Below are 26,972 nucleotides of genomic sequence, written 5' to 3'. Positions count from 1 at the left end.
AAGAACAGATCAGGGACATCTTTCTTGGTTTTCCCGTTGTGTTTGTAGGTGACTTAAGACCGCATGTGCCAGTTGAGGGCCAATTCCTGTTACGTTAAACTCGTTAGACTCATTGATTGATTCATTTTGTGTAGCCACTGAGTGCCTGTTCTATGCTAGGCACGGTCTGGGTCTTTTAATGAGTAATTTCCTCTCTTGTAATACTGAACTTCAATAACCAATATTTTGAGTAGATGGTACATTCACGTGGTTCCACATTCAGGTGGTAAGGGAGAATTCACGGGCACAGGGTGGTTCGCACCCTCGCCCCTCAGGTCCACTCCCCGGGGTCAGTCTGTAAGGACTGCGTTGAAGCCTTCAAGTGATATTTTGTGTGTCTGTCTCCTTCCCTGTCTTTCACACAGTGGCGTGATACAATACGTATAAATCTCCCCCTCACTTTTTTCATTTAACAATTAGATTTGCATTTTTTGTTTTTAAGTCCTGAGGGACGCACCTCACATTGTTAGCACAGACTATCTGAAGGATGGCGGCTTGTTCACCTGCCCTGCCTGCCTGCACTTGAATGCACTTCTGTGTTTGACTGTCTCACAAGGGGAATATGTTGCTTCTGTAATCGGCAGGGAAAGAGATAATATAAGGTAAATACGGTCACACAGACACACGTCAATGTGTTTTGGGGGAACGGGTCGTGGCTGTGTATGTGGGGTGGAGGTGGGAAGCTCTTCAGAGCTTGGAGCCCTGGGGGCTGGGGGTAGGAGCTAGGGAGGGGCTTTCAACCTGGGAAAGGGGCTCTCTGAAAGAACCCCAGTCATGTTTGCATACCTTTGCCTAAGAGGTCGAGGAACCGCGAGACTGTGGAACTTCCTGGGCGGTTTGTCCCCTGATGTCACCCCCCCTGTTGCAGATGTGACTTGTGCTCAGGAATGGTCTTTGTGACAGATGGAGCTTGAGGGGCACTTGGGGCCAGAAGGAAGTCTGTCCACAGCTTGGGCTCTGGACAGGAAACCTGCCCTTGACTCCCAGATGTGCAGCAAGGGTGTGGACGGTGGACACGCTAGCCTGGGCAAGGGGTGGAGGAGGCAGGTGGGCCCTGTGTTAGGAACCGCCAGGGGTGGTGACCCCTGAGTGTGCTCCCGAGGTGGTGGGTCAAGAAGGGAGAAGAATTTGTCGGTAATAACAAGGCGTGCGGTCACAGTGCCCCCTCACTTCGAGGACCTGAAGACACATTCTGGAATCGTCTGTCAGCATTACTCCACGGTGTGAAGGGAAGGGAAGGGACAGCATCCTCGCTTGGAGGTGCACGCCCCTGAGTGTGGGGCACTCCGGCTTGGAGCCCGATGTTGGCAGCCCATTCCAGTGTGTGGCCTCGAGCACCTCAGCTAACATCTGGGGCCCTGTCCATAGCGATTCTTACTCCTTTTTTGCTTTCAACGAGTGTGTCTGTAAAAAGCTTAGATCCTAGTAAGCTCTGAGTAGTGTTCGCTGTTCTCACCTCCCTCCTTGCCCCAGGAGGTAAGAACAGGAAGTGAGAAAGCTAGTAGTGGACCTCCGCTCCACATGCAGAACAGAAGCGTGCTAAGGAAGGGCCTTGGATATATATAATTTTTTTCTTTAAAGAGAGAGCATGCGAGTGGGGGTAGGGGCGGAGGGCGAGAGAGAATCTTAAGCAGGCCCCATGCCCACGGCACAGCCCGACGCAGGACTCGATCTCATGACCTGAGCCAAAATTAAGAGGCCGCCACCCAGGCGCCCGTGGCCTTGGGTTCTGGATCCTGGTCAGTTCTTGGCTTAAACTGCCCTCTGAACATTCAGTGCTCTTCAAAGTTAGTTAGAGGTCACCGGGGCCCCTGGGAGCCAGAGCATTGGCTCTGTCGGATGGCTATTGCCCTGGTACTTGGGCAATTAACAGCTAAGCCGCAGGACAGAGCAACAAGTGTGTCTCTTGTTACTCTCGTGTGTTTGTAGGTTGGACGTGGCTTCCCAAAGCTGAGGTTAAATCCACGAAGGCTGTGGTGCAGTGATGGGTTTTATGGTTCTTCATATGCTCTGATGAAGAAGTGTTTCAAGTTTCCGCTTGCATATCCAGACCCCTCAGGGTTAGTTTGACGTTTATTTTCTGGTTCCTTTGGGATTAGATTTGTCTTTAAAAAGGGGGGGATTGTCTCATCATAGATTCTAAGTCCCACATGTAGGTGTCCTGAATTTCCTTCTTCACTAATCTACACCCAGTAGGGACAGCTGTAGAAGAAAAAAATGTGATGTCCTGTGTGGCAGCCTCAAACTCAGCAGGGGAGGGGTGGTGACCTTACCAGGGTTGGGGGGGAGCGATGGGGGGGCCGGCCCTCCGTGGCCAGCTGCAGGGAGAGGCTCTGTGCTCCCCCACCTCACAGCCCTCCAGCCTACCCCCGCAGTGCCCCAAACTCGCCTTTTCCCCTGGATCTCAGATTTCCTTAAGTCACAGTGCTTATTTTGCAGAAAAATAGTAACTGCCTTACAAAGTAATAATAGCGATTGCTGGAACATTCTCGACTTCCAGGCACTGAGTGCTTTACCTGAGTTTTCTCCTTTTGTCGCCTTCAGAACGTGGTGGTGGCTTTGTGACAACTTCACAGGTGGTTTTGTCTTTACACCCAAGGAAGGTGGGGGAGTTATGCCCATGGTCACGTGGCAGGAGCTGGTGGGATGGGCATGAGAACGCACATCTACCTGATTCCAGAATTTGTGTTCTTAGCCCGAACCTCGCCGTGGTCGTAGCCACCGTTGGTGGAGGACGTACTGTGTGCCGGGACCATGGCTTGTAAACAGTTCTCCGAGGTTACCAGCTGCTAGCATTACCAGTAATAAGACATGGGGACATCGTGTGCCCCGTCCTGCGATGCCGCAAAGAGGCTACAAGTGTAGCCTGAGGTGTTCTTGCCAAAAATGCACAACCTCAAGCTGATCTTTAGAGAACATCTGAGAGACACTACAGAGTACCTCCTGCGGACAGTGGGGTCAAGGTCCGGAAGCGCGAGGACCAATTGAGGACGGCCACGTTTGGGGGGACAGCGCAGGGACACTGGTGAAAGGCAAATAAGGTCTGTCCCTTGGTCACTAAGAACACAGCAGTGTTAGTTTCCTGGTTTTGATAACTGCACTCTGGCCATCTTAGTTGCTCACAGAAAGGAAGCCGGGCGAAGGGTTTACCTCTGTTTTCTGTCCCATTCCTGCAGCTTTTCCCTAAATTTCAAATTGTTTCAAAGCAAAAAGACAAAAAAAAAAAAAGTTTTTTTTTTTTTTTAGCCACGTGAGATCGATATTATTTATCCTCATTTTAGAGATGAGGAAACAAGAAGCTTGAGTGTTCAGTAACCCACCCAAGATCACACAAATGGTAGCATTGTTAGTGAAGGAAGGAGGGAGAATTCGAACCCATTCCTGGACCTTCCAGTGCCCACTGGAATCACCGGGCTCTTGGCTGCCTCAGGTTTAAGTGTGTATGCGAGAGAGAGCAGCCGTGACCACACTCCAAAAGGGCATCTGTGCCTGTTGAGAAAAAAACAATGAACGTTAATAGTACGAAATTATATATATATATATGTGTTTTGTGTGTGTATGTGAAACAGTATTAAGAGAATTTTATATTTAAGGCAATTAAAAAAAATCACATGAAGCGCAGTCCAAGTCAAAGTTTATGTAATTTTTACCGAGGAAAGTGGAAACTATTCATTATAAAGCCGTTGTGATTTTTTTCAAATAATTTCTATATCCTGTGTCTCCAAATTACAGATACTGTGTTTCTCTCTCTTTTTGGTGCTCTCTCAGACTTTTCTCTGTACAGTTGGCACAGTTTCGCACGTGATGCTTACACCACTTAATTCAAATGACACAAAAAGAAAACCATCCTTTGTCCTGCTTTATTAAAAGATCGATGGTTTGGAAAAAAAAACATGGTTTGAAAGAACAAGATTGTTTTAACCAACTGAGCCACCCAGGCGCCCAAGAACAAGATTGTTTTAAAACTTCAGGCCAAACATGAGAATACAAGTTTGCAAGAAAATCCTGTATAAATTTTTAAAATCCTGATAAAATAGAATTGCAACAGAAGTCTTTTTAGTAAGAGGAAAAAGTGGATCGTTTGCTTTGTTCATCTCACATAATTCAGTGAGAAATTCTGGATAATTGATGTAATGGAATTAAAACTGTAGCACAAAGATCTAACCTGGAATCCCTTTCTGAGCCTCCTTGTCCTCACCGGTAAAATAGAGGTACAATAAACTTAACCAGAGTTTTTGCTGAGAGAAACAGATAATTGTATACTTAGAGGGTACCTGCAAATAAAAGCTATAAGCATTCGTTTTTCTTTTTTTCTTTTTTTTAAGAAAGCACTTTCTTAAAGTGCTTCTTAGTAAGAAGCCGTTGCACTTTAAATACATGGAGGCTAAAGAGCATCCTACTAAAGAATGAATGGGTCAGCCAGGAAATTAAAGAAGAATGAAAAAAATTCATGGAAACCATTGCAAATGAAAACACAACTGTTCAAAATGTTTGGGATACAGCAAAGGCAGTCCTGAGAGGAAAGTATATAGCAATACCAGCCTTTCTCAAGAAACAAGAAAGGTCTCAAATATACAACCTAACCCTACACCTAAAGGAGCTAGAGAACAAACAGCAAGTAAAGCCTAAACCCAGCAGGAGAAGAGAAATAATAAAGATCAGAGCAGAAATCAATGAAAGAGAAACCAAAAGAACAGTAGAACAGATCCACGAAACTAGGAGGTGGTTCTTTGAAAGAATTAACAAGATGGATAAACCCCTGGCCAGACTGATCAAAAAGAAAAGAGAAATGACCCAAATCCACAAAATCATGAATGAAAGAGGAGAGATCACAACCAGCACCAAAGAAATACAAACAATTATAAGACCATAGTATGAGCAACTCTATGCCAGCAAATCAGATAACCTGGAAGAAATGGGTGCATTCCTAGAGATGTATCCACTACCAAAATGGAACCAGGAAGAAATAGAAAACCTGAACAGACCTATAACCACGAAGGAAATTGAAGCAGTCATCAAAAATCTCCCAACAAACAAAAGCCTAGGGCCAGATGGCTTCCCAGGGGAATTCTATCACACATTTCAAGAAGAATTAATATCTGTTCTCCTGAAACTGTTCCAAAAAATAGAAATGGAAGGAAAACTTCCAAACTCATTTTAGGAGGCTGCCATTACCTTGATCCCCAAACCAGACAAAGACCCCATCAAAAAGGAGAATTACAGACCAATATCCTTGATGAACATGGATGCAAAAATTCTCACCAAAATACTAGCCAATAGGATCCAACAGTCCATTAAAAGGATGATTCACCATGACCAAGTGGGATTTATCCCTGGGCTGCAAGGCTGGTTCAACATCCGCCAATCAATCAACGTGATACAATACATTAACAAAAGAAAGAACAAGAATCATAGGATCCTCTCAATAGATGCAGAAAAAGCATTTGACAAAGTACAGCATCCTTTCTTGATCAAACTCTTCAGAGCATAGGGATAGAGGGTACCTACCTCAATATCATAAAAGCCATCTATGAAAAACCTACAGCGAGTATCATTCTCAATGGGGAAAAGCTGAGAGCTTTTCCCCCAGGGTCAGGAACACGGCAGGGATGTCCACTCTCACCACTGCTATTCAACATAGTATTAGAAGTCCTAGCCACAGCAATCAGACAACAAAAAGAAATCAAAGGCATCCAAATCGGCAAAGAGGAAGTCAAACTCTCACTCTTTGCAGATGATATGATACTGTATGTGGAAAACCCAAAAGACTCCATCCCAAAACTGCTAGAACTCATACAGGAATTCAGTAAAGTGGCAGGATATAAAATCAATGCACAGAAATCAGTGGCAGTCCTATACACAACCACCAAGACAGAAGAGAGACAAATCAAGGAGTCGATCCCATTTACAATTGCACCCAAAACCATAAGATACCTAGGAATCAATTTAACCAAAGAGGCAAAGGATCTGTACTCAGAAAACTTTATATAAAATACTCATGAAAGAAATTGAAGAAGACACAAAGAAATGGAAAAACGTTCCATGCTCATGGACTGGAAGAACAAACATTGTGAAGATGTCAGTGCTACCTAGAGCAATCTACACATTCAGTGCAATCCCCATCAAAATACCATCCACCTTTTCCAAAGAAATGGAACAAATAATCCTAAAATTTGTATGGAACCAGAAGAGACCCCGAATAGCCAGAGGAATCTTGAAAAAGAAAAGCAAAGCTGGCGGCATCACAATTCCGGACTTCCAGCTCTATTACAAAGCTGTCATCATCAAGACAGTATGGTACTGGCACAAAAACAGGCACATCGATCAATGGAACAGAATCGAGAGCCCAGAAATGGACCCTCAACTCTATGGTCAACTCATCTTTGACAAAGCAGGAAAGAATGTCCAATGGCAAAAAGACAGTCTCTTCAACAAATGGTGTTGGGAAAATTGGACAGCCACATGCAGAAGAATGAAACTGGACCATTTCCTTACACCACACACAAAAACAGACTCCAGATGGTCGAAAGACCTAAACGTGAGACAGGAGTCCATCAAAATCCTACAGGAGAACACAGGCAGCAACCTCTTCCACCTCAGCCGCAGCAACTTCTTCCTAGAAACATCGCCAAAGTCAAGGGAAGCCAGGGCAAAAATGAACTATTGGGATTTCATCAAGATAAAAAGCTTTTGCACAGCAAAAGAAACAGTCCACAAAACCAAAAGACAACCGACAGAATGGGAGAAAATAGTTGCAAGTGACGTATCAGATAAAGGGCTAATCCAAAATTTGTAAAGAACTTAACAAACTCAACACCCAAAGAACAAATAATCCAATCAAGAAATGGGCAGAAGACATGAACAGACATTTTTCCAAAGAAGACATCCAAATGGCCAACAGACACATGAAAAAGTGCTCCACATCGCTCGGCATCAGGGAAATCCAAATCAAAACCTCCATGAGATACCACCTCACGCCCGTCAGAATGGCTAAAATTAACAAGTCAGGAAATGACAGATGTTGGCGGGGATGCGGAGAAAGGGGAACCCTCCTACACTGTTGGTGGGAATGCAAGCTGGTGCCACCACTCTGGAAAACAATATGGAGGTTCCTCAAACAGTTGAAAATAGAGCTACCATACGATGTAGCAATTGCACTACTGGGTATTTACCCCAAAGATACAAATGTAGGGATCCAGAGGGGTACGTGCACCCCAATGTTTATAGCAGCAATGTCCACAATAGCCAAACTGTGGAAAGAGCCAAGATGTCCATCTACAGATGAATGGATAAAGAAGAAGTGGTATATATACACAATGGAATATTACGCAGCCATCAAAAGGAATGAGATCTTGCCATTTGCAACGACGTGGATGGAAACGGAGGGTGTTATGCTGAGTGAAATAAGTCAATCAGAGAAAGACATGTATCATATGACCTCACTGATACGAGGAATTCTTAATCTCAGGAAACAAACTGAGGGTTGCTGGAGTGGTCGGGGGTGGGAGGGATGGGGTGGCTGGGTGATAGACATTGGGGAGGGTATGTGCTACGGTGAGCGCTGTGAATTGTGCAAGACTGTTGAATCACAGATCTGTACTTCTAAAACAAATAACGCAACATATTTTAAGAAAAAAGAAAAAGAAGATAACAGGAGAGGAAGAAAAGGGGAGTATGTCAGAGGGGGAGACGAACCATGAGAGACGATGGACTCTGAAAAACAAACTGAGGTTTCTAGAGGGGAGGGGGCTGGGGGGATGGGTTAGCCTGGTGATGGGTATTAAAGAGGGCACATTCTGCGTGGAGCACTGGGTGTGATGCACAAACAATGAATCATGGAACAGTAGATCAAAAACTAATGATGTATGGTGATTACCATAATAAAAAATTATTAAAAAAAAAAAGAAGCCATTGCACTTTGTGTGTAACTCCTGCTGTAGTTAACAACCTGCTCCTAAAGACTTTGACCTTTGTTATTTTGATTTGCAAGTGTTAGGTGTTTCGGGGGACTAGAGAGAGCAGGTAGCCGTGTGCTGATCCTGTTTCAGCCGGCGTACAATGGTGCTGCCCTAACTGGCATGTGAGTCCCGTAGTCCTGGGGTAGAACGGGCAGCTCATAAAAATGAAGCCCAGGGTGACAGGCCTAGGGAGTCCGTGAGACCAGAATGATTTCAGGGGTTGGTTTTGTGAAGAGCTGTAACTTAGATCTGTCTGCTCAAACCAGTCTGGCAGCTCTCGGGGCCCCCTTTCTAGGTTGCCATTGATAACAGAGGATTCGGGGGTGTGTTGGGGGATTATTGGTGCGGGTGGGGTGGGAGATGGAATGGGTGTGTGTTGGGGGAGGGCATCCATCTTTCAAACAGCTATTTATTTTTACAGTCTTTTATTAGAAAAATATTAAGTGTTCATGATATGAAATTTTGAGCCATAAGAAGGAAACGGAAAGTGGGAGTGTTAAGTCACCAGGGGTAACTGTCAGCAGTTTGGTGGCCAGGTAGATTTCTCTATGATACAGACATCACAAAACCATGACTAAGCCATGCATAGACTGCACAGAAGCTTGCTTGAAATTGGCAGCAATAGCACATGTAACTTTCCATATCCTTGCACACTTTCCAAGAAGATACTTGTTTACCATGGTGTAGCATTGCTCCTTAAGGGGTTGCTCCTTAAGGTTACTGATTCCATTGGTCAGTTTCTTGTTGTATATGGGGACTCTTCCCAGAGATGGACTGGGGCCAGCTGAGAGCCACAGGTCAAAAAATCAATTAAATAGAATCTCCACTCTTAATTCCCAAGCCTACCACCATGTAAATGTTACCTAATATAAAAGGTATAGGTATGTATGTCTAATACAATCCAACAATCTAACAGTTTTAACCTCAGGGGTTCCAGAGAATTTTTTTTTTTAAAGATTTTATTTATTTGAGAGAGAGAATGAGATAGAGCATGAGAGGGGGGAGGGTCAGAGGGAGAAGCAGACTCCACGCTGAGCGGGGAGCCCCATACGGGACTCGATCCCGGGACTCCAGGATCATGACCTGAGTCGAAGGCAGTCGCCCAACCAGCTGAGCCACCCGGGCGCCCAGGGGCTCCAGAGAATTTAGAGAGAAGGTCTGTCTTCTGCTCTGGTGCAGCTCAGCTCTGGGACGGGTGAGTTAGCAGAGCCTGCCGGGGGCTGCTCTGTTTTCCTTTCGTTCTGACCAGAGCTTCCCCTGCCAGCGAGGTTGGATGGGTTTCCAAAGACGCAGGGGACCCGAAGCCCCATGAAGAGGCGGCGGCCAGGGAGGGTGAGGTCCAGAACCGCCTGGCTTGGGTGGCTGCTCCCACATGGGCATTTATATCTTAAAACACAAACATTAATGCTGGCCTTGAGAACCAACTCTTCAGTAACCTTTCTTCCCTTCCCTCCTCTCTTTCTCCTTTTCCTCTTGTACTCTCTGTAATCTTTATTTTTTTTAAAACACAGAGTGGTACATGATTGTTGCATAGAAATCACATATAAACAAATGAGGCCCCCCACCCATTCCAGTCTCCATCCCCATTGTCCCATGGGCTCTGATTGTGTGTACTTGTAGACTTTTTGTGCTTACACACATGGGTGTACATCTATACGGCAAAGTACATTATTTTATTTTATTTATTTTATTTTTTTAAGTAGGCTCCATGCCCAGTGTGGAGCCCACAGTGGGGCTTGAACTCGGGACCCTGAGATCAAGACCTGAGCTGAGGTAAGGAGTTGGATGCTCAGCCGACGGAGCTGCCCAGGCGCCCCCCAAATACATGCATTTTTGAATGAAAATAATACATAATTCTGTATCGCAGACATGTTGGTATCTGCAGATCAGCTTCATTCCTTCTTGACTGCATGGTATTCTGTTGTGAGGAGGTTCCACATTTATTTAGCCAGATCACAATGAAGCATGTTTAGATGCTTCTGCTCTAAAATCACAGCTGCAGTGAATGCTTTTGAACCAACATCTTGACTCATTTTTATGTCTGTAAGCCAGATTTTTAGAAACAGAATTTCTGTGACATATAAAGTAGGTAGTAGATTTTGGTAAATAGTGTCACATTACCTTACATAAAGGTTGTGACAGTCTTAACTGATTTCTATCTAATTATTTCTGCTCATGCTGAATCTTACATACATGCCTTGTATTTATCTCCTCTTCCACACTTTTGGTACTTTTGGTTCCCATTTATCCCACCTGTCGTGTTCTCTGTGTTACTCTCCCCAGACCATCAGTTCTCACTGTCGGAGATACACTTTTTCAGAACGGCTGCTCAGGACATTGATGAGTTTTAGAAACAAAACTCTGAATCATTTGGGGAATAATAAAGTAACTCCAAGGTCAGTGCATTATTCTCTCCTTCTTGTGGACACTGCTTTGATGTTCCTTCATCAGACTATATATTTTCATGCTGGTGTGGGGGACTTCTGAATAAAAGTTTCTGATTAGTACACGAATATGCCCTTGAGTCCGGTGGGTCTTATGCCTGATGGCATTGGCCTTAATGGTTTGCATGGGAGGGGAGGAGAGGGGATTTGCCTGCTGAGTCTGTCCGATGTGGAATTGCAGTTGGCTAGACTGGAGAAGGCACGTGAGAGGAGTAGGCTTGGAAAAGAATCGGAATTTGGTTTGGGGACACAGGAACCTAGCTAGGCAGGAGCCATGGTGAGCGTTCCTGGGGCTCCCAGAATGCCCCAGACGCTGTTTAATGCTTAGTACGTGCTTAATAAATGTTTGGTTTTATTTTGATGACGTGATTTGGCTCTTATAGATGGGTATAATTTTCAGTCCTTAGCTCTGTAGTGCTGGCTCTGTTTATACCGAAGAGAAGAGCTCATTAGGATTATAAATAGAAGGTGAATTTGAGCTTGCGTCTTCAGCGAGGTTGCTGTGCCTGTCGCCCTTGCCAGAGCGCGTGGGTCATCTGCTCTCTGAATGCTGATCAACAAGTTCTCTTCATGAACAGGGCTTCTCTAGAACATGCCCGAGGTCTACGCAAGCAGGACTTATTTTGGGTGTGAGGGTCCTGCGTTCTGTGTGTGGCTTGACTCCTCTGGCATAGGTGTGGAGCGCGATCCAGATACGGTATAGCCACCCATGGACTGCCTCTGTTACTTTGTGGTAAGAATGTAGTTTTCAGAAATAATTTGGAAAGCCATTTTCGGCATCTTTAGTTGCTAAATACCCTCCTTATTGAGAGATTCTTTCCCTCAAACGTAGTGTGCAATTGCCACTCTTACTCATTTTCCAGCTTCGATCTTCATAACTGCTATTTTGTCCTTTTACAAATGAAATCCATAGTTTCCCTTGCTCCTTGTTTCTCTTTTATACTGAAATAACCCGTGACATTTGGAAGTTAAATTGTTTGATCCCATAGTTTACATCTGTAGCTCATTTGACAAGATTGTGAAATGCTCTCAATGAGCCAGGCCACCATTTCAGGTTATGGTAACAAAATGTTCTCATTGTATGTGAAACTGACCTTTTGTCAGACGGTTTAGGTGTTAATGAATGCAGAATTTGGGGGGAAAATGAGCATTCCATGATCTGGGCATTAAAAAAACAGAGCTCCTGGGGTGCCTGGGTGGCTCAGTTGTTAAGCGTCTGCCTTCGGCTCAGGTCACGATCCCAGGGTCCTGGGATCGAGCCCCGCATCGGGCTCCCAGCTCGGTGGAACGCCTGCTTCTCCCTCTCCCACTCCCTCTGCTTGTGTTCCCTCTCTCGCTGTGTCTCTCTCTGTCAGATAAATAAATAAAATCTTAAAAGAAAAAAAAAAAACCCAAAAACAGAGCTCCGGACTGACATCTGTGGTTCTGTTCTAGCGGCCCGGCTCTGTTAGGTGAGGAGTAACTAGCAGCCTGCCATCTCAACGCCTGTTGCTCAGGTCTGCCTGGGTCTCCTGTCCTACCCTAGCCAGGCCTCAGCCGCGACTACAGAGGCATGAACAATCCATCTGTAAGAATCTACAAGGTCTCATTCTTTCCGAAGCCGCTGGGAAACGCCTGTAAGGCCTCCTGTTTCCCACGATGCAACTCTCTCTCCCACTGACCTAACATATGCTCGAGGGGGATTTTGGTAACTTTGAAAAAATGTAAGGGCTTCATTTTAGGTGGGAAATGACTGTGTTTATAATTTGGAGAGGGAGAAAAAAGTATATTTTACTTTAATTCATTGTGTAACTATGAAATTGTAGATTTTCTTTGAATACGTTTGGTTTTTGTATTGTGGCATTGACTCTGGATTTTCTCTTTACTTTGCCTACAGCAAAGAATAAAAACTGAGAAACCTCTCTGAACCTCCTTTTTAGGCATAACAGTTGGATGGCCGATTCTTTTTGCATGTTTAACAAAGTTCTTAAGCCAGTACAGCTCAGTGTCATTTTCTCCTCCTACTAAAGAAAGAAGTGGTATGATTAAAGGATGTGTGTTTTCCCATCTGAAAATCCTAGCTGTATTTCTTTTTAAGAGATTACTTATTTTTTAATGACTTTTTTTGATGATGTGTTTTATGGATTCGCTTTTTATAGGTGGGAGAAAATGAGATTTATTTATTTTTTTTAAAGATTTTATTTATTTATTTGACAGAGACACAGCGAGACAGGGAACACAAGCAGGGGGAGCGGGAGAGGGAGAAGCAGGCTTCCCACAGAGCAGGGAGCCCGATGCGGGGCTCGATCCCAGGACCCTGGGACCATGACCTGAGCTGAAGGCAGACGCTTAACGACTGAGCCACCCAGGCACCCCAGAAAATGAGTTTTAAAGAGCATAATCTGTTTATTGTCACACTGTGAAGAATCTGGATTTAAGACCTATGTTCTTAGAGTTAGAAAGTGGCAACTGCCTTCCTTACCCAGTATTTATTTTTTCATTTGTGGAACATAGATTCATATTGAGTGCCTACTAGGTCCCAAGCACTGTGCTGGCTCCTGGGGATACAGTAGTGGAAAAACATAGCAAAGGACCTTCCTTCACGGGGCTTCCATTGTGGTAAGACAGAAAGACACTCACTAAGGGAGATGATGTAGGTAAGGGGATGGTCACAGAAGGCTTATCTGAAGAGATGACATAAGAGTGGAAGCCTGGAAGTTGAGTGAGAAAGAGGGTGAACGTGTCCCAGGTAGCAGTGACTGTTCAAATGTCCTGGGGCCGTCAGGAACTAGAAGCAGACTCACGTCACTGAAGTGTGCAGGGGTGGCACTTGGCGATACAAGGGCAGGAAGGGTCTCGTAAGCTGCATAACAGTTGAGCGTGGGTTTTATTTCTCAGAGCAGTGGGAAGTGCTGCAGGATTTCAGAGATGGGAGTCACTGACTTGACGAGGTTCTCGTTGCCGCCTTATGGAGAATGCAGTTGGACTTTGGGTCGACGGCGAGCACAGGAGGTCGAGGCGGAAATTCCCGAGGTGTGGTGTTGAGCCGAGGTGGTTGCATGGAAGGAAGGAGAAGTGAATGGGTTCAGGATACACTTCAGAGATGGGACTGACGGAACATGTGGATGCTGGGTTTTTTTTTTAATTATGGTTCTTTTTCATCTTTGGCAACTCAGTAGCTGTAATTGATTTTAATTGGTGAGATTGAATTTTTTTTCCTCCACATTTGTTGGTTGGCTGTGTGTGTGTGTGAGTGTGTGTGTGTGTGTGTGTGTGTGTGTGTGTGTGTGTGATTGGCCTACTTGTAATCTTTAAGTCTTCTTTTCCTTAACTGATTTTTTAAGAGTTCTTTGTACTTGCGATCTGTGACATAAAAGGTGTTTTGCCCGGTGTTTTCATTTATGAAGTATTTTTCCTGGTGTTTCTGTGGTGGTTTGTCTAAGGCTGTGGTTCCTGCACTTGGCGTCACATTTGTGTTGGTGTTAGAGGCTTCATAAATGCATGTGAACTTGAGAGAACACCTTATGACCCATTTTGAATGTACTTCACTATAACACACAGGATTATGCACTCGAAGCTTTTTGAGAGTAAAGAACGTATCTCAACAGAGAACAGACGGGTGGGGGATGCACAAAAGGGGTGCAGGGGGGTGGGCGGTATAGACCTCCAGTTACGGAAGGAGTGAACCATGGGCGTGAAGGGCTCAGCACCGGGAACAGGGTCACTGGTACTATAACAGTGTCATGAGGTGATGGAGGGGAGCTACACTTGAGGTGAACACAGCGTGATGCACGGAGGGGTTGAACCACTGTCATACACCTGAAACTCGTGTCACATCGTGTGCCAAGTGTCCTCAAAAATTGTTTAAAAAGAGAATGTATTTCACCACATGAACAGTATCCTTTGCTGTACTTGTTCAGATCTTGTTTTTTTTCACCACGCCTTTTGCTAACTAGTTTTACAACTTCGGTGATTTTACACAATGGTTTTTTTTTTTTTTTTTTTAATGCGTGGGGGGGAGCACCTGAGAGGGGGAGGGTCAGAGGGAGAAGCCGACTCCCCGCTGAGCAGGGAGCCCGATGTGGGGCTCGATCCCAGGACTCCAGGATCATGACCTGAGCCGAAGGCAGATGCTTCACTGACTGAGCCACCCAGGCACCCCTGACACAATGTTTTTACGATTCAGCTGTCTTCACAGATTGGGGTCCATTGTGTACAAGGTTCTAATTCTGTGGCATTAAGTTACAGTAGCCAGAGAATAAAGCTTATTAAGTTGTTATATAAAGCAAGACTAAATGTCTAAGCGATTGTCTTGTTGGGTGAGATGCAGGATAGCTCTGATTTGTAGTTTGGTTCCCTAGAACTGGACGTGGCTACGTTGTTGATTGTGGGGTCTCGAGATGCGCGTTAGAATCAGGCGGGTATGGTGGGAGGAACATCAGTTGGGGGTGTGGAAGACAGAGAGGTTCTAGTTCTTGCAATTGGATTGCCTCCTTGTATTGCTTGGGTAAGGGATCTCGTTGGAGGATGTCCCCCAATCCTTTACCTCTCGGGGAGGGTGCCCAGAGTGTGTGTTTGCGGACTCTCTGCTGCCCCCTGGTGGTATTCTACCTTAGTCCAAAGCTAGCTCTGCAGCCCTTTTTCAGCTGAGGCTGTGCTTCGACCCCGTCCAGTTTGATGGATAACGGTCACCCCTTCTTTGCAGCCAGGCTTTGGTGCTGTGAGCCATTGATCCGTTAATGAAGAAGTGCAGTTAAATCACTGTGTTGCACGCCTGAAACTAATGTAACATTGTGTGTCAACTATACTCAAAAAACATTTTTAATTTACGAGAAAAAAAAGCTCACTGAAGGTAGGCCCTGGAAGTTTTAAGAAATTATCAATAGGTAGAATCAAGGCGTCATGGCCAATGGTGACTGGGGAGAAGTTGATGCACTGATGGATACTCATTTTTTGAGTTGGCATAACTGTGTTTGGTGGGGTGGGGGAAACACTTCATGCATCATTTTTTTTTTTTTTTTTGAGCGTGGGAATAAAGGTAGAGGAGACCCACACTTACTTTCTCGGGATCCTTGATTCTGTTTTCCTCCAGGAGACCAGAAGGGGTCCAGGGCTGGAGCCGGGCGGTGGAGCGTTTTGTGGGAGAATATGGTGGGCTCACGGGCACCGCCCTCATGGGAAAGGCTGTCCAGCGGATGCACATGGAAGCACCATCAACTTCGAATGTACCCCTTTGGGTGCTCTCTAGTCTGAAAATAGTTTGCACTCCTCTCACTGTCCATAGAAGTATTAGAAATTTATTTTTGGAAATAGACTTGAACTTGATTTCTCCTATCTGGGCCTGTGAGTTGTTGCTAATTTTGGAACATGGTGTTATGCCCCAGGGTCATGTTCCCTAAATTAGCTTTCCTTTTACCTCAGTGAGTTACATTTATTTCCGTAAGTGTAAGTTTAGAATAGATTGCGTAGACTTTTTCTCACTGAAATGGAAGAGTTTTGAGTTCCGTGGTCTTTCTAATCCTCAGGGGACTGTAAAAAAAACCCCACTTCCTTGCAGATAAGATTTTTTATTTTAGATTAATCAGGAAACTGTTCTGTCCTTTCAGCCTGCTGTCAACTAAGCAGTCCCCAATTTAAACAGTAAAGGTATACCTTAAATTAGTTGCATCTTACTGTTATGCATAGTGATTTGGGCCCCAGGGGGTCTTCCAAAGCCCATAGATTATTAAAAATGGCCCTACTTCTGAGTCAGATTATCAGCACGCATCTAAGTAAGAATTTCTAAGCACTTCTGGGCAGCAGAAGCATTCTGGGAGAGAAGCAGTTTAGAAACTGAAATATTAAACCCTCCAGGACATTTTCATGGTGTATGAGACAAGGGGACAATATATTTGAAATCTGAACTTAGAAAATCTTGGGAAAATGGTTACTGCCTATGAAATGTGTCTAAATCTCATGGTACTTTTATTCTGGGTGTTTATATAGTATTAAAGAGGCACCATTGCTGATTACAAGCAGTGTGACTAAAAATGCAATAAAAATTCCACTCTTAGATACCGTATAGAGGGAAACAATCCCCTTTTCTTCTAACCATCTCAGGTTCTCGGGCTGGGGCCCCATAAATTAGACTGACAGAACACGGATTAACTGGAGTAAAGCAAAGGAGTTTATGAAGGTGTATGGGATGTACACGGGAGCGTTTAGGGAGGAGTAACTTGAAGGAAGGAGAAGAACCTGGGTGAATACGGCATCTTAATAAAAGAACAATAAATTTTCTTAGTAGAGGCAAGACAAAGGCTAAAAGACTTGGAGCTTATGTAGGGCAGCGAGTGTGAGAAGGCAAATTACACGGGAAAAGAAATCTAAGTTTTTTTATGTAAATTCCTCTGGGCTGAGTCTAAAGTTGTCTCCTGGGATTCACTTCTGCTATTCCTGGTGGAGGGGTGGGGGCGACTTTTACAAATTTGTGTCCGATTTTGGGCAGCTGGGGGAAGGGCAGAGAGCGTTTCTTGCCTCTGCTTCCTCTCAGTTGCCTTCACCTGAAAGTAAACCTTCTACCAAGGCAGCCTGTCTTGGGGCTGCATATCCTTCTTTCCTTCATACCAAGAAGTGCGGTCTTTGGGCTTGAAGTCTGCAGTGGCTTTTCTGGCTGAAGACGGCTTTTGTGCCAGTAGGGAGGAGGTTGAGGACGGAGGCGGGAAGCAGGCGCAGGCGGGGAGAGGTGGAGGGAAGCACCACCAGGTGGCGGCAGGCAGTGGGGCAGAGCATCCTTCAAGATCTTGCTTCCCTTTTTCCTTTAAAATGATTTTTTTTTTTTTTAAAGTAGGCTCCAGGCCCAGCGCAGAGCCCAACGCAGGGCTTGAGCTCATGACCCTGAGATTAAGACTTGAGCCGAGATTAAGAGGCAGACACTTAGCCGACTGAGCCGCCCAGGCGCCCCTAAAGTAATTTGTTAATACAGAATAATAACAGCAGGAACATACAGATCTTACATTCTCAGCCGTGCTTCTTGGACATTGAACAAACGCTTTCCACCTGGCCGTTCCTACCCCCTTAAGTTCTGAGAAATCTGTTTTCTCTTGTGCCCTCACACGAGCTCCTACTCCTCACATACGGAATTTCCTAGCTTCCATGTTTAATGCTTTTACCTTTTCTTTCGGTTTTCCATCTCTGTCTTTTTTTACTGAGAGATTTTACTCCAACTTAATATACAGTGAATTTTTCATATTTACCATGAATTCACGAAGAGCTTTCTTTTTAAAATTCTCCGAATGCCTTTTTGTGTGTGTGTCATTTTGTTCATAGCACCCATTTGAGGATGTGAATATTAGTTTTTCTTAACATCGTACTTCCCTACTTCATCTGTGTCTTCCGTGTTCTGTTTTGTTTTAAGCTCCGACTTTCATATTTATCAGAGCGTTTCTTCAAACATCTGTTCATTTTTATTTGTCCATTCGTATTTTAAAGGAAGCACTGAAGTTGCTGTCCGGAAGCGCTTTTCATGAATCTTGTTTGTATGGATTTCAATGCAAGACGATCCATGTTCTTTTCTCGTAAAATGTCTGGGGTTCGGAAAACATTGATCTCTTCACCTGCCTGGAAGTTTCCACCCTGGCAGCCAGTGTTGTGGGGTCTAATGAGGTAAAGGGTTGGGGCAGGGCTGACATATTAACATCTGTTTGCATCTGTTTTACTTAGTTAAAGGGTTGGGGCAGGGCTGACATATTAACATCTGTTTGCATCTGTTTTACTCAGTCCCTGTTTAGTACGATGCCCCCGCTTTTTCTCTCTCTTTAAAAAAAAAAAAAAAGATTTATTTATTTATTTTAGAGAGGAGTGGGTGGGGGAGAGAGAGAGAGAATCCCAAGCAGACCCTGTGCTGAGCGTGGAGCCCAACGTGGGGCTCGATCCGAGGACACTGAGATCGTGACCTGAGCTGAAATCCAGGGCCAAGCACCCACGACGCCCCAGCTTTCACCTGTGTCTGGTGCCCCCTACCCTGGTGACTATTCGTCCCCTGCCTCCACAGAAGACAGGTCCAGGCTTCTCAGCCAGGGCGGGTGGGTGGTGCTTTTCAGCTGTGCGTAGTGAGAAGCTGGAGGGAACTTCCTAAATGGTGTTTGAACCAGTCCTTCTATTTTTAGCCCCACCTTCACCCCCCATCTTGTAAGGTGCCTGTGCCACCAGCTCCTCATTTTTAAGGCTTCTGTTACATAAATCACATTGCTCCCCACCCTTCCTTGTTATGGGCTGAGGTTCTGCTTCCTGGGTCTGCCGACAGTTAACCTGCAGTCCACCTGCTGCCCGGCTTTCTCTCCTCGTCTCTTCAGAGCTTTCTCTTTTTCAGACATCCCTGCGCGCTCATTTCAGGAGAGCTTGAAGAGGCAGTGGAAACTAGCACATATGTTCACTTAGACATCTTTTTTTGACTCTGCTTCATCTTTTGATTGGCTGCATGTAGTTTTCTGTCTCCCTCCCTCCTCCAAACAAGACGATGTGGCTGCTAGCTGACTTGAGCTTGGGGGTTTGAAAAAATCTGTCTGTTGCCTTTAAATGTGTACACCTTACATCATGACCCCACTTAACCCTTTTCCTCTGCCCATTCCTCCTGGGGCATCAGTCAGTCACAGGCCTGGGCTTTTCCCGCACTTCTTTATTATTTTTTTTTTAAAGATTTTATTTATTTATCTGACAGAGAGAGACACAGCAAGAGAGGGAACAGAAGCAGGGGAAGCGGGAGAGGGAGAAGCAGGCTTCCCGCGGAGCAGGGAGCCCGATGCGGGGCTCGATCCCAGGACCCTGGGACCATGACCTGAGCCGAAGGCAGATGCTTAACGACTGAGCCACCCAGGTGCCCCTTCCCGCACTTCTTTAAACACACCTGTCTTTTTTTCTACTATGTCTTGTTCCTTCATTAAGTTTTCAGCTTTCCTTTAAACCTCTTTTGTATACTCTCGTCACAGCCTCTCCTGACTTACTTTATTTTCTCAAGTTCATGGTCTGGCAAACTTCCTGTGTGTCGTACCTGCCAAAGTTCTCCCTTGTGGTGGATTATTTCCTCATGTGATTCATAATTTTCAATTCTTGTTCATCCTTAGCTGAGATTACTTTTTCCATGGGAATGCTGTGAACTCTTGCTTGTTGAAAGGTCTCTAAGAGGCTGTTTTGTGGTTACTTCTCTTTTGTATTTGCATTAATTTCTTGGCCTGGGACCCACACCACCCAAGTCCTGTGAGTTTGAAGTTTGCGTTATCATGGACTGATTTCACAGGCCCAACTTTTCCAGTCCTAAAGGGATTCTGGCTTGATTCAAGGGTCTTAGTTCCAGCTGCCTGTCTGGATCTGGCTTCAGGCCATGTCCTCTCCCCTTGCATCATAAAACCCCAGCCCCTGGCCCCTGGGGCCCAACGCCGGTACCCTCTGGGCTCAGTGTATTGGCTTGTATCTTTCCCACTCTGGCTTTGAGATTTCTCCTTTTTTGGTACATGGGAAGTCCCCTTCTCTGTATTTTGAAACTCATTTTGGTATTAAAATGCCAGCAGTTGTATTTATATAGGTTTTTATGTGCTTGATGTACAAAGAGGTACACTTCACTTGGTCCCTCTCTGCATTCTTCTTTATTTAAATTATTTATTTACTTAGAGTGCCTGTGAGCACACACGAGCAGGGGGAAGGGCAGAGGGAGAGGGAGAGGCAGGTTCCCCACCGAGCGGGGAGCCCGATGCGGGGCTCGATCCCAAAACCCCAGGATCATGACCTGAGCCGAAGGCAGACACTAACCGACTGAGCCACCTGGACGCCCCTCTTTGCGTTCTTTTTTATTCGTATTGTGTTCAGCAAACATCTATTAAGTATGTAGTGTGTGTTAGGCTCAAAAGATTCAGAGGCAAATGAAGCTGGGCTTCCTGAAGGTGCTAGTCCTTCAAGGACAAATGTAGGGGGTGTGAAAGGCGTTCTAGGCGGGAAAGCACAGCTGGGGATGAATGTTTCTGAGGAAAACTCCCACCCACGGGAGCATGAGTATAGCCCCGGTCCACTGTTTGCAGGGAAAGGCCGTAAAGTAAGGAAATACTGGAGGCAGAAACTAAAGGAGAAGCAAATGGGGAGCCTTTCCCAGGCCTCTTGGGGCAGGTGAGGTCCTCACTGCCCACATGGGCTGGTGGAACTTGCAAACACTGACTATATCCTGACATTCTGGAGTGCTGCTACATTGAGTCTGTGTTCAGGGACCACAGATGAACCAGATGAATATTAAAATAGCCCTGCTGCTTTCAGACGTAGGCAGTTATTAGTCAGTTGAGTAGAAATAGATCATCTTCAGAGTTTTGGTAATTGGGTTCTAAGAATGAAACACCAGGGGAAAGCCATAGTGATTACAGTTGTCATTAGAGGTCTGCCAGGTTTTCCTTGTAATGACAAGAGGGCAGAGTTTCCGAACGGTCTTTTACATTTGGCTGTAGATACCCGGATAGACGGGCATTGACAACCTAGACGTTAGAACAGTTGTAATTCTGATGGTTTGTTGTTGTTTTCTTTCCGGAATGATGTGAAGTATCTGAGACCGGAATGTCCTGATGCACTTGGGTTCCGGTTTCAGCTTTATCTTTGTAGATGGTTTGGCTCATCTCCTGGGACCATTATATTTTGGAAATCTGAAGGACTTGGGGAGCTAGTTATACACAGGAGGCAGAGGTTCCAATTACTTGGAGAAATCTGCAAGCCCACTTCTTATTTTGAAAGAAAGCTAACGTAGGAAGCGTCTGTGTTAATCTTATGGTGCAGCCTCCATGTTTAAAAACATAGATTATGCTCGAATAAACATAAGCAATATGTGTTTATTAGAGAAATTAGAATACTGAAGAAAACTAAGCAGTTAGTTGACGATTTCATCACCCAAAGGCAACAGAAGTTGATATGTGCCTTCAGCCTTCTTTCCTTTGAATAGTTTTGATACATCTATGTTTATGGAAATGGTGTCCTTGTCTTTTGTAACCCATTTAGAGACAAAAGTATAAATATGTATCACTCCAGCTATAGAAATATAGTCCAGGGGCGCTGGGGCGCCTCAGTCCTTAAGCGTCTGCCTTGGGCTCGGGTCATGTCCTGGGATCGAGCCCCGCATCGGGCTCCCTGCTTGGCGGGGAGCCTGCCTCTCCCTCTCCCACTCCCCCTGCTTGTGTTCCTTCCCTCGCTGTCTCTCTCTGTCAAATAAATAAATAAAATCTTTTAAAAAAATTAATTAATTTCAAAAAAGGAAATCTAGTCCAGTCTTAGTGAAAGCTTAGTATTCTGTTGTATGATGTCCTATTTAATTCTCTCTGTATAACTTTTAGCTGGTTTCTAATTTTTGCTGTAATAAATGATCCTTTGAATTTTCTGGCTACTAATTGTTTATATTCTGTCCCGGAATGACTCAAAGGAAAGCTCAGGGTATGGGAAAAGGAATTAGCTGGTCCTGGTGGTGGTAGGACTCTCCTTGAAACGGATGACACAGTTCTGACCATCCAAGAACGACCAGAGCCATGATACACAGCATACAGTTGACATGGCCTGTTTCTTGTCATTATGTCCTATATACCACTTTCATCAGGCAAGACTCCTCTCTTTCCGTCTGGAACACTGGGGGCTACCACACTGGAATGGGTCATTTTGGGAGGGGCCGCGAAAAGGGAGGCTGTCCGTTGGTTAAGTTATAGGGTAACTGCTGAGAGAGAGTACATTCCCCACACTGTGAAATCTGGTATCACACTTGGTGAAATAGACACAGTGTGGAGGAGGCGGGAGATGGCCCCAGCTGAGGGGACAGCCTGAGCAGACCCCTGGCCCTGTCTCTCTCCCACCTCCGCGAAATCAGGCAGCATAGACCTCATTCAGGGAACCGCTTCCTAAGGGACGATTTTGTTTGCCAGTCAGAGTTTGACTCTGGAATTTTTGAACACTGCATCTAATAGCAATTTAAAATAAAAGGACCATTTAAAGGTTAAGACACCAAAAACGATCTAAAATTCTTCCACAGTAGATTGAAGTGAATATGCAGGTCCTTCGGCTGAAACTGTGCAGTTGCTTTTCTAGCCATTCTTTTTCTTCAAATAAATATAGTTTGATGAATTCTGCCTACTTAGGTTAACTCTTTGCGTATTAAGTAGCAAAGAAAAAAGAACATCTATAGCTAATTAGATGGGAGGGAAAGCATTCCAGAGTTCTCTAAATTGAGTGAGAGGAGAATTGGACACCTGTCTCCTCAGTATCAGAGCGGGCTGCATTGCCCTACAAGGTCCATGAGGTTACTGCTGCCTTTTATGGAAAGTTCTGGGGATAGAAAGACTTTTATCTGGACTTGCAGTGTTTACAGAAAGGCAGTTCGTGTGTTTCAAGACAATAATGTGGACTTCTGATTTGTGTTGCTCGTTAACAAGACACCCACAGGTAGTTTCGTGTTAGAGGTCTGAGCTCCTCCACACTCACCCAATTCTGATCTTACACTAAGTTGATTATTTGAGCTAGTAGAGCAGAATTCACGTATAAAGCCCATGTTACCTCTGCTTTTGTGTTTTAGAGATTTGATGCAAGAAGCAGAACGTTTAGCTCACTGTATGCCTCTAAAAGACTAATTGTGCACACACTACTTTCTACTCTCAATTGCCACTGTCAGCATGTAGAAACATCTGGAACTTTGCTCTAGTTTCTCCATTGACATGGCAGCTAAGTTCATTCAATCTTGGGTCCATCGTGCCTTAAAAAAAATTGTAAAAATTCAATTCTTAATTTCATAGCACTTATTTTAAAAATTATTGAATCTTCAAAGAATAAATAACGTTCAGTATAATAATTTCATACATTTTTATGTCTTTTTTTTTTAAGATTTTATTTATTTGACAGAGACAGACCCAGCGAGAGAGGGAACACAAGCAGGGGGAGAGGGAGAGGGAGAAGCAGGGGAGCCTGATGCGGGGCTCGATCCCATGACCCTGGGATCATGACCTGAGCTGAAGGCAGACGCTTAACGACTGAGCCACCCAGGCGCCCCCATACATATTTATGTCTTGCTTTATGTTACCCAAAGCACTGTCAGTTGTGCATAAATTCCCTAAACTAATGCAACAAGCAGACGGAATAAATTGTTCCATTTTAGGAAACCGAGGCACTGGGATTGGAGTAAAATACAGAGCAATTATTAGAACTCAGATTTTCTGAGCAATCGCTTCATAGCTTCACTATACATTTTCTGGCATTTTAATTCTTGAAAACTTGTGTTCATTGTCTAATTGATATGGTAGCTTTGTGTGAACACAACAATGTCTTATTTCTAGACAATGCCAGACAATAAGGTAATATAGTAGATTCTTTCTGAGTAGGATAAACACATATTCATACGTGATTTAGTTATTTTGTTTGGTTAATGCTTTCATTACCAGGATAATTGCTTTAACTTACTTTTTCTGGTTCTAGAGAGCTGGCTTTGATAATTAGCTATAAATAGTTTATAGTGTGTTGTGACATACTATCTGATGGCTTTTACAATACTAAGGCTTAAAATATCTGTTCTAAGAATTGGAGCCAAATTATTTTAGCAGAATTATTTTTCACTCAGTTGGGGTCTCATTAGAAATCCCTGCTGGATTTGGAATCTATGATGAATATGTGTTGTTGTTCCTGCCCTTAATGCTATAGGACTGCAAAGCTTTTTTTTTTTTTTTTTTAGAGACTCTTAGACTGCCCTTCACTTTTGTTGACGTCTGTGAATATATGCAGTGGGTGGCCCTGGAAAGCATGGTGGATTTGTCTAGCTCCAGGACTCACTCTGCTGTGTCGGAGAGTTTAGACACTTCACAATCTCACCGGACTTCACTTTACTTATGTCTGAGACTTGTGGACGAATGAACCCTCCAGTTCCTCTTCCATTGCTCATATTCTGGTAATGGGGAATATCAAGATTTTATTCTCTTAGAACTTCTGAGTCTTGAGTACCAAGCCTGGGGGCTTGAGCTTTGCGTTATTTCTGAGCATTCTCCCAGTAGTGGATTCAGGATGGCTTTTCTGGATGGGGCTGGTGGTAGTAGTTTTCTGAGCTCAGTCTAACCTACAGTCTTCTGGGTCTAGATGTAGAAGCACTTCTCAGAAATGCTGCGGTATCTTCTCTTCTATTCTGAAGTGAGTGTGTGAGGCCAGGAGGAAGTGACTCTCCCAACCTCTCCTCCCACGGCTGGGCCCTGGGGTCTCTGAGTAAGTCCTGCCTTTGAGCAGTAGCCTTTGAGGTACTGAGTGGCTGCCAGGCAGTTACTTCCAGATAAATGACCTTTTCCCCCTTTTACACTATTTTGGCATCATCTGCACAAAAATAGCATCTATGCCTTTATTTTCAAGCTTCAAAGCTTGCTTGAAAAACAAAGGTTTGTTTTCTCGTGAAATCTGGAAGGCTGTTTGAACTTGTGTGTCGGAATGATTGGGCTTTTAAAAACGCCATTTGGGAGGGGCAGCTTCAGTCCCTATTTATGAAGCATCACTGTGGGCCCAGTCGGGTGTCAGGAAGAAAGCAGGCCGTTACCAGAAGAACAAGACCAGTTTCTTGGAGTAATTAATAGCTTTCGTTCCTTTTCCCTGACTGGAGCCTCCTGGCAGGAGCAGCCCGCGGGGAGGTGGGTAAGGCTGATGTTGATCCTATTTTCCAGAGGAAACTGAGGCTCAGCGGGGTTCGAGGACTCTGTCATGAAGGGAGGTGGCCGAGCTGGGTCCCAGCTGCAGGCTCCCTGCCTCGCGTGGCTGGCACGCGTCGTGGCACTGGGCACACAGGCCCATGAAAGTACCTGGTCACAGGCCCCGGTGGTGTGGAGACGCAGGCAGGGGGCAGGCCCGGGAACGATGTGAAGCACTGAGGGAAGATGTGGGGCCTGTTGGAGAGCAGATGGAGAGCGCCAACGAGGCGGGAAGCCCCGGGCCTGTCTTAGGGGGCGCACAGTTGTGTTGGCCGAGTGACAGTGGAAGCCACTGGTTTTTCTCGCTGTGTCTCCGGAGTTCCTACCTCCTGGGCTAGTTCTGTACAGTTAGCATTCCCTCATCCGTGTATCTGTTGGCTCCATGTCGTCTCTGGCCATTTGCTGTTTTTCTGTTGTAAAGATGACTAAGTCTTGGGGCGCCTGGGTGGCTCAGATGGTTGGGCATCTGCCTTCGGCTCAGGTCATGATCCCGGGGTCCTGGGATCAAGCCCCACATCGGGCTCCTGGCTCAGCAGGGAGTCTGCTGCTCCCTCTCCCTCTGCCTCTCTCCCTGCTCATGCTCTCTCTCTCTCTCTCTCTCTCTCTCTCTCTCTCTCTCAGTATCTGGGTCTCAAATGAGTAAATAAAATCTTAAAAAAAAAAAGATGACTAAGTCTTAAGAGGAGATTATCTGACAGTTTGCTCAAAAGACAGGAGTGAAATAACACGTTGGCATCGGTCTGGTCTCTGTGGTTCTGCAGGGTTTCCTCTCCTGGCGGACTTCCCACATTGGCCAGGGGGAAGCGAGGAACCCACATAAGAAGCCCGTTCATTCATTCCCTTGGGCCCGAACATTCCTTCAGGACTTTCTCTTTCGAGCTCTCCTAGCTGCTTTGAGATGGGCAGGGCTCCCTTGGCTGATCCTGTAACTCCGCTGAGGAGTGTTCGGGGTGAGGCCCGGGCTGTGTCACCAAGCGATCCCCTGTCCCGCAGGACCGTCTGGCAGGACTTCCATTTGGCTCATGTCTTCTTGTCACCAGGCAGTCCTAGCGACGACCGAAGCCCCTCTGGAGTGCTTCTCAAATGGCCAGAGGTCCACTCCGATTTCCTATTTCTGAAGAATGCCCACCTTATCATGTTCCTTGACCATCCAAATTGTTCTGAAGCAGTTTTCAGTATCAGTGGCATTTCGAGTAGATTTTATTTTCTGTTCCACCGTCTACATGTTGATAGATGTAAGGGACATTTCTTGAGATATGAGCAGATGTCGAGTGAGCCCTTGCATTGTGAGTTCTGTGGATGCTCAAAACCGTAGCCCTTCCCCAGTCGCTCCTGGTCTCTTGGCCCGGGGAGGGGGGGGGGGAGGAGGGCGTTGCAGACAGACACGTTACAGAAGGCAGTGCAAAAACAGTGTGGATGTACGGAAGAGAGAACACCCAACCTTTTTGCAAGGTCTGGGATATCTTGAGCTTTACTGCCATTTCATTGGTTGTTATTTGGACGGGGAGATTGGGAGTGGACATCTGTCCATCTTCATTCCACAGTCCAATTTGGGGTTCGGTAGAGCCGAGTCTGGGTCTTGTTTCTGCCACTACTGCCCAGTGCGCTCCGTTGGGAGTTGACAGGAGTCACTGGGGAGGTGGCCGGGAGGACAACAGACCCAATGAAATCCATTTGAGAAATCCTACTAACCAGTTTCCTACTGGAGGATTTTCCAGAGCTTCTAACATGCTAATACATGCTGCTGTCTCTGGAAGAGGCTCTAGTACGCAGTTCCTGAGACTTAATTTGGATTTCTTTTTTTTTTTTTTTTTTTAAGATTTCATTTATTCATTTGAGACACAGAGATAGAGAGAGAG

The 26,972-nt window shown here is 45.2% G+C and overlaps 1 protein-coding gene across 19 annotated transcripts in view; it reads left to right on the top strand.

The window, feature by feature from the left end:
- SGMS1 (sphingomyelin synthase 1) overlaps nucleotides 1-26,972 on the top strand; it is a 266,979-nt gene that overhangs the window by 203,877 nt on the left and 36,130 nt on the right. Inside the window, exon 6 of one of the 19 annotated variants that reach the window (XR_012374278.1) lies at nucleotides 3,808-5,486. The exons of 17 other annotated variants lie outside the window; for them this stretch is intronic. The gene's annotated coding sequence lies outside the window, so the exon portion shown is untranslated. Of the gene's footprint in view, nucleotides 1-3,807; nucleotides 5,487-10,280; nucleotides 10,394-26,972 lie in introns of those variants that run through there. One more of the 19 variants, XM_073878951.1, reaches the window with a different exon arrangement.

Source organism: Callorhinus ursinus, unplaced genomic scaffold (assembly GCF_003265705.2).
Source record: "Callorhinus ursinus isolate GAN/ISIS: 27379988/994484 unplaced genomic scaffold, GSC_fseal_2.0 scaffold32, whole genome shotgun sequence".
In the NCBI taxonomy this organism is placed as follows: Eukaryota; Metazoa; Chordata; class Mammalia; order Carnivora; family Otariidae; genus Callorhinus; species Callorhinus ursinus.
The sequence above is the reverse complement of the archived record's forward strand: the minus strand, read 5'-3'. Positions and strand labels throughout refer to the sequence as shown.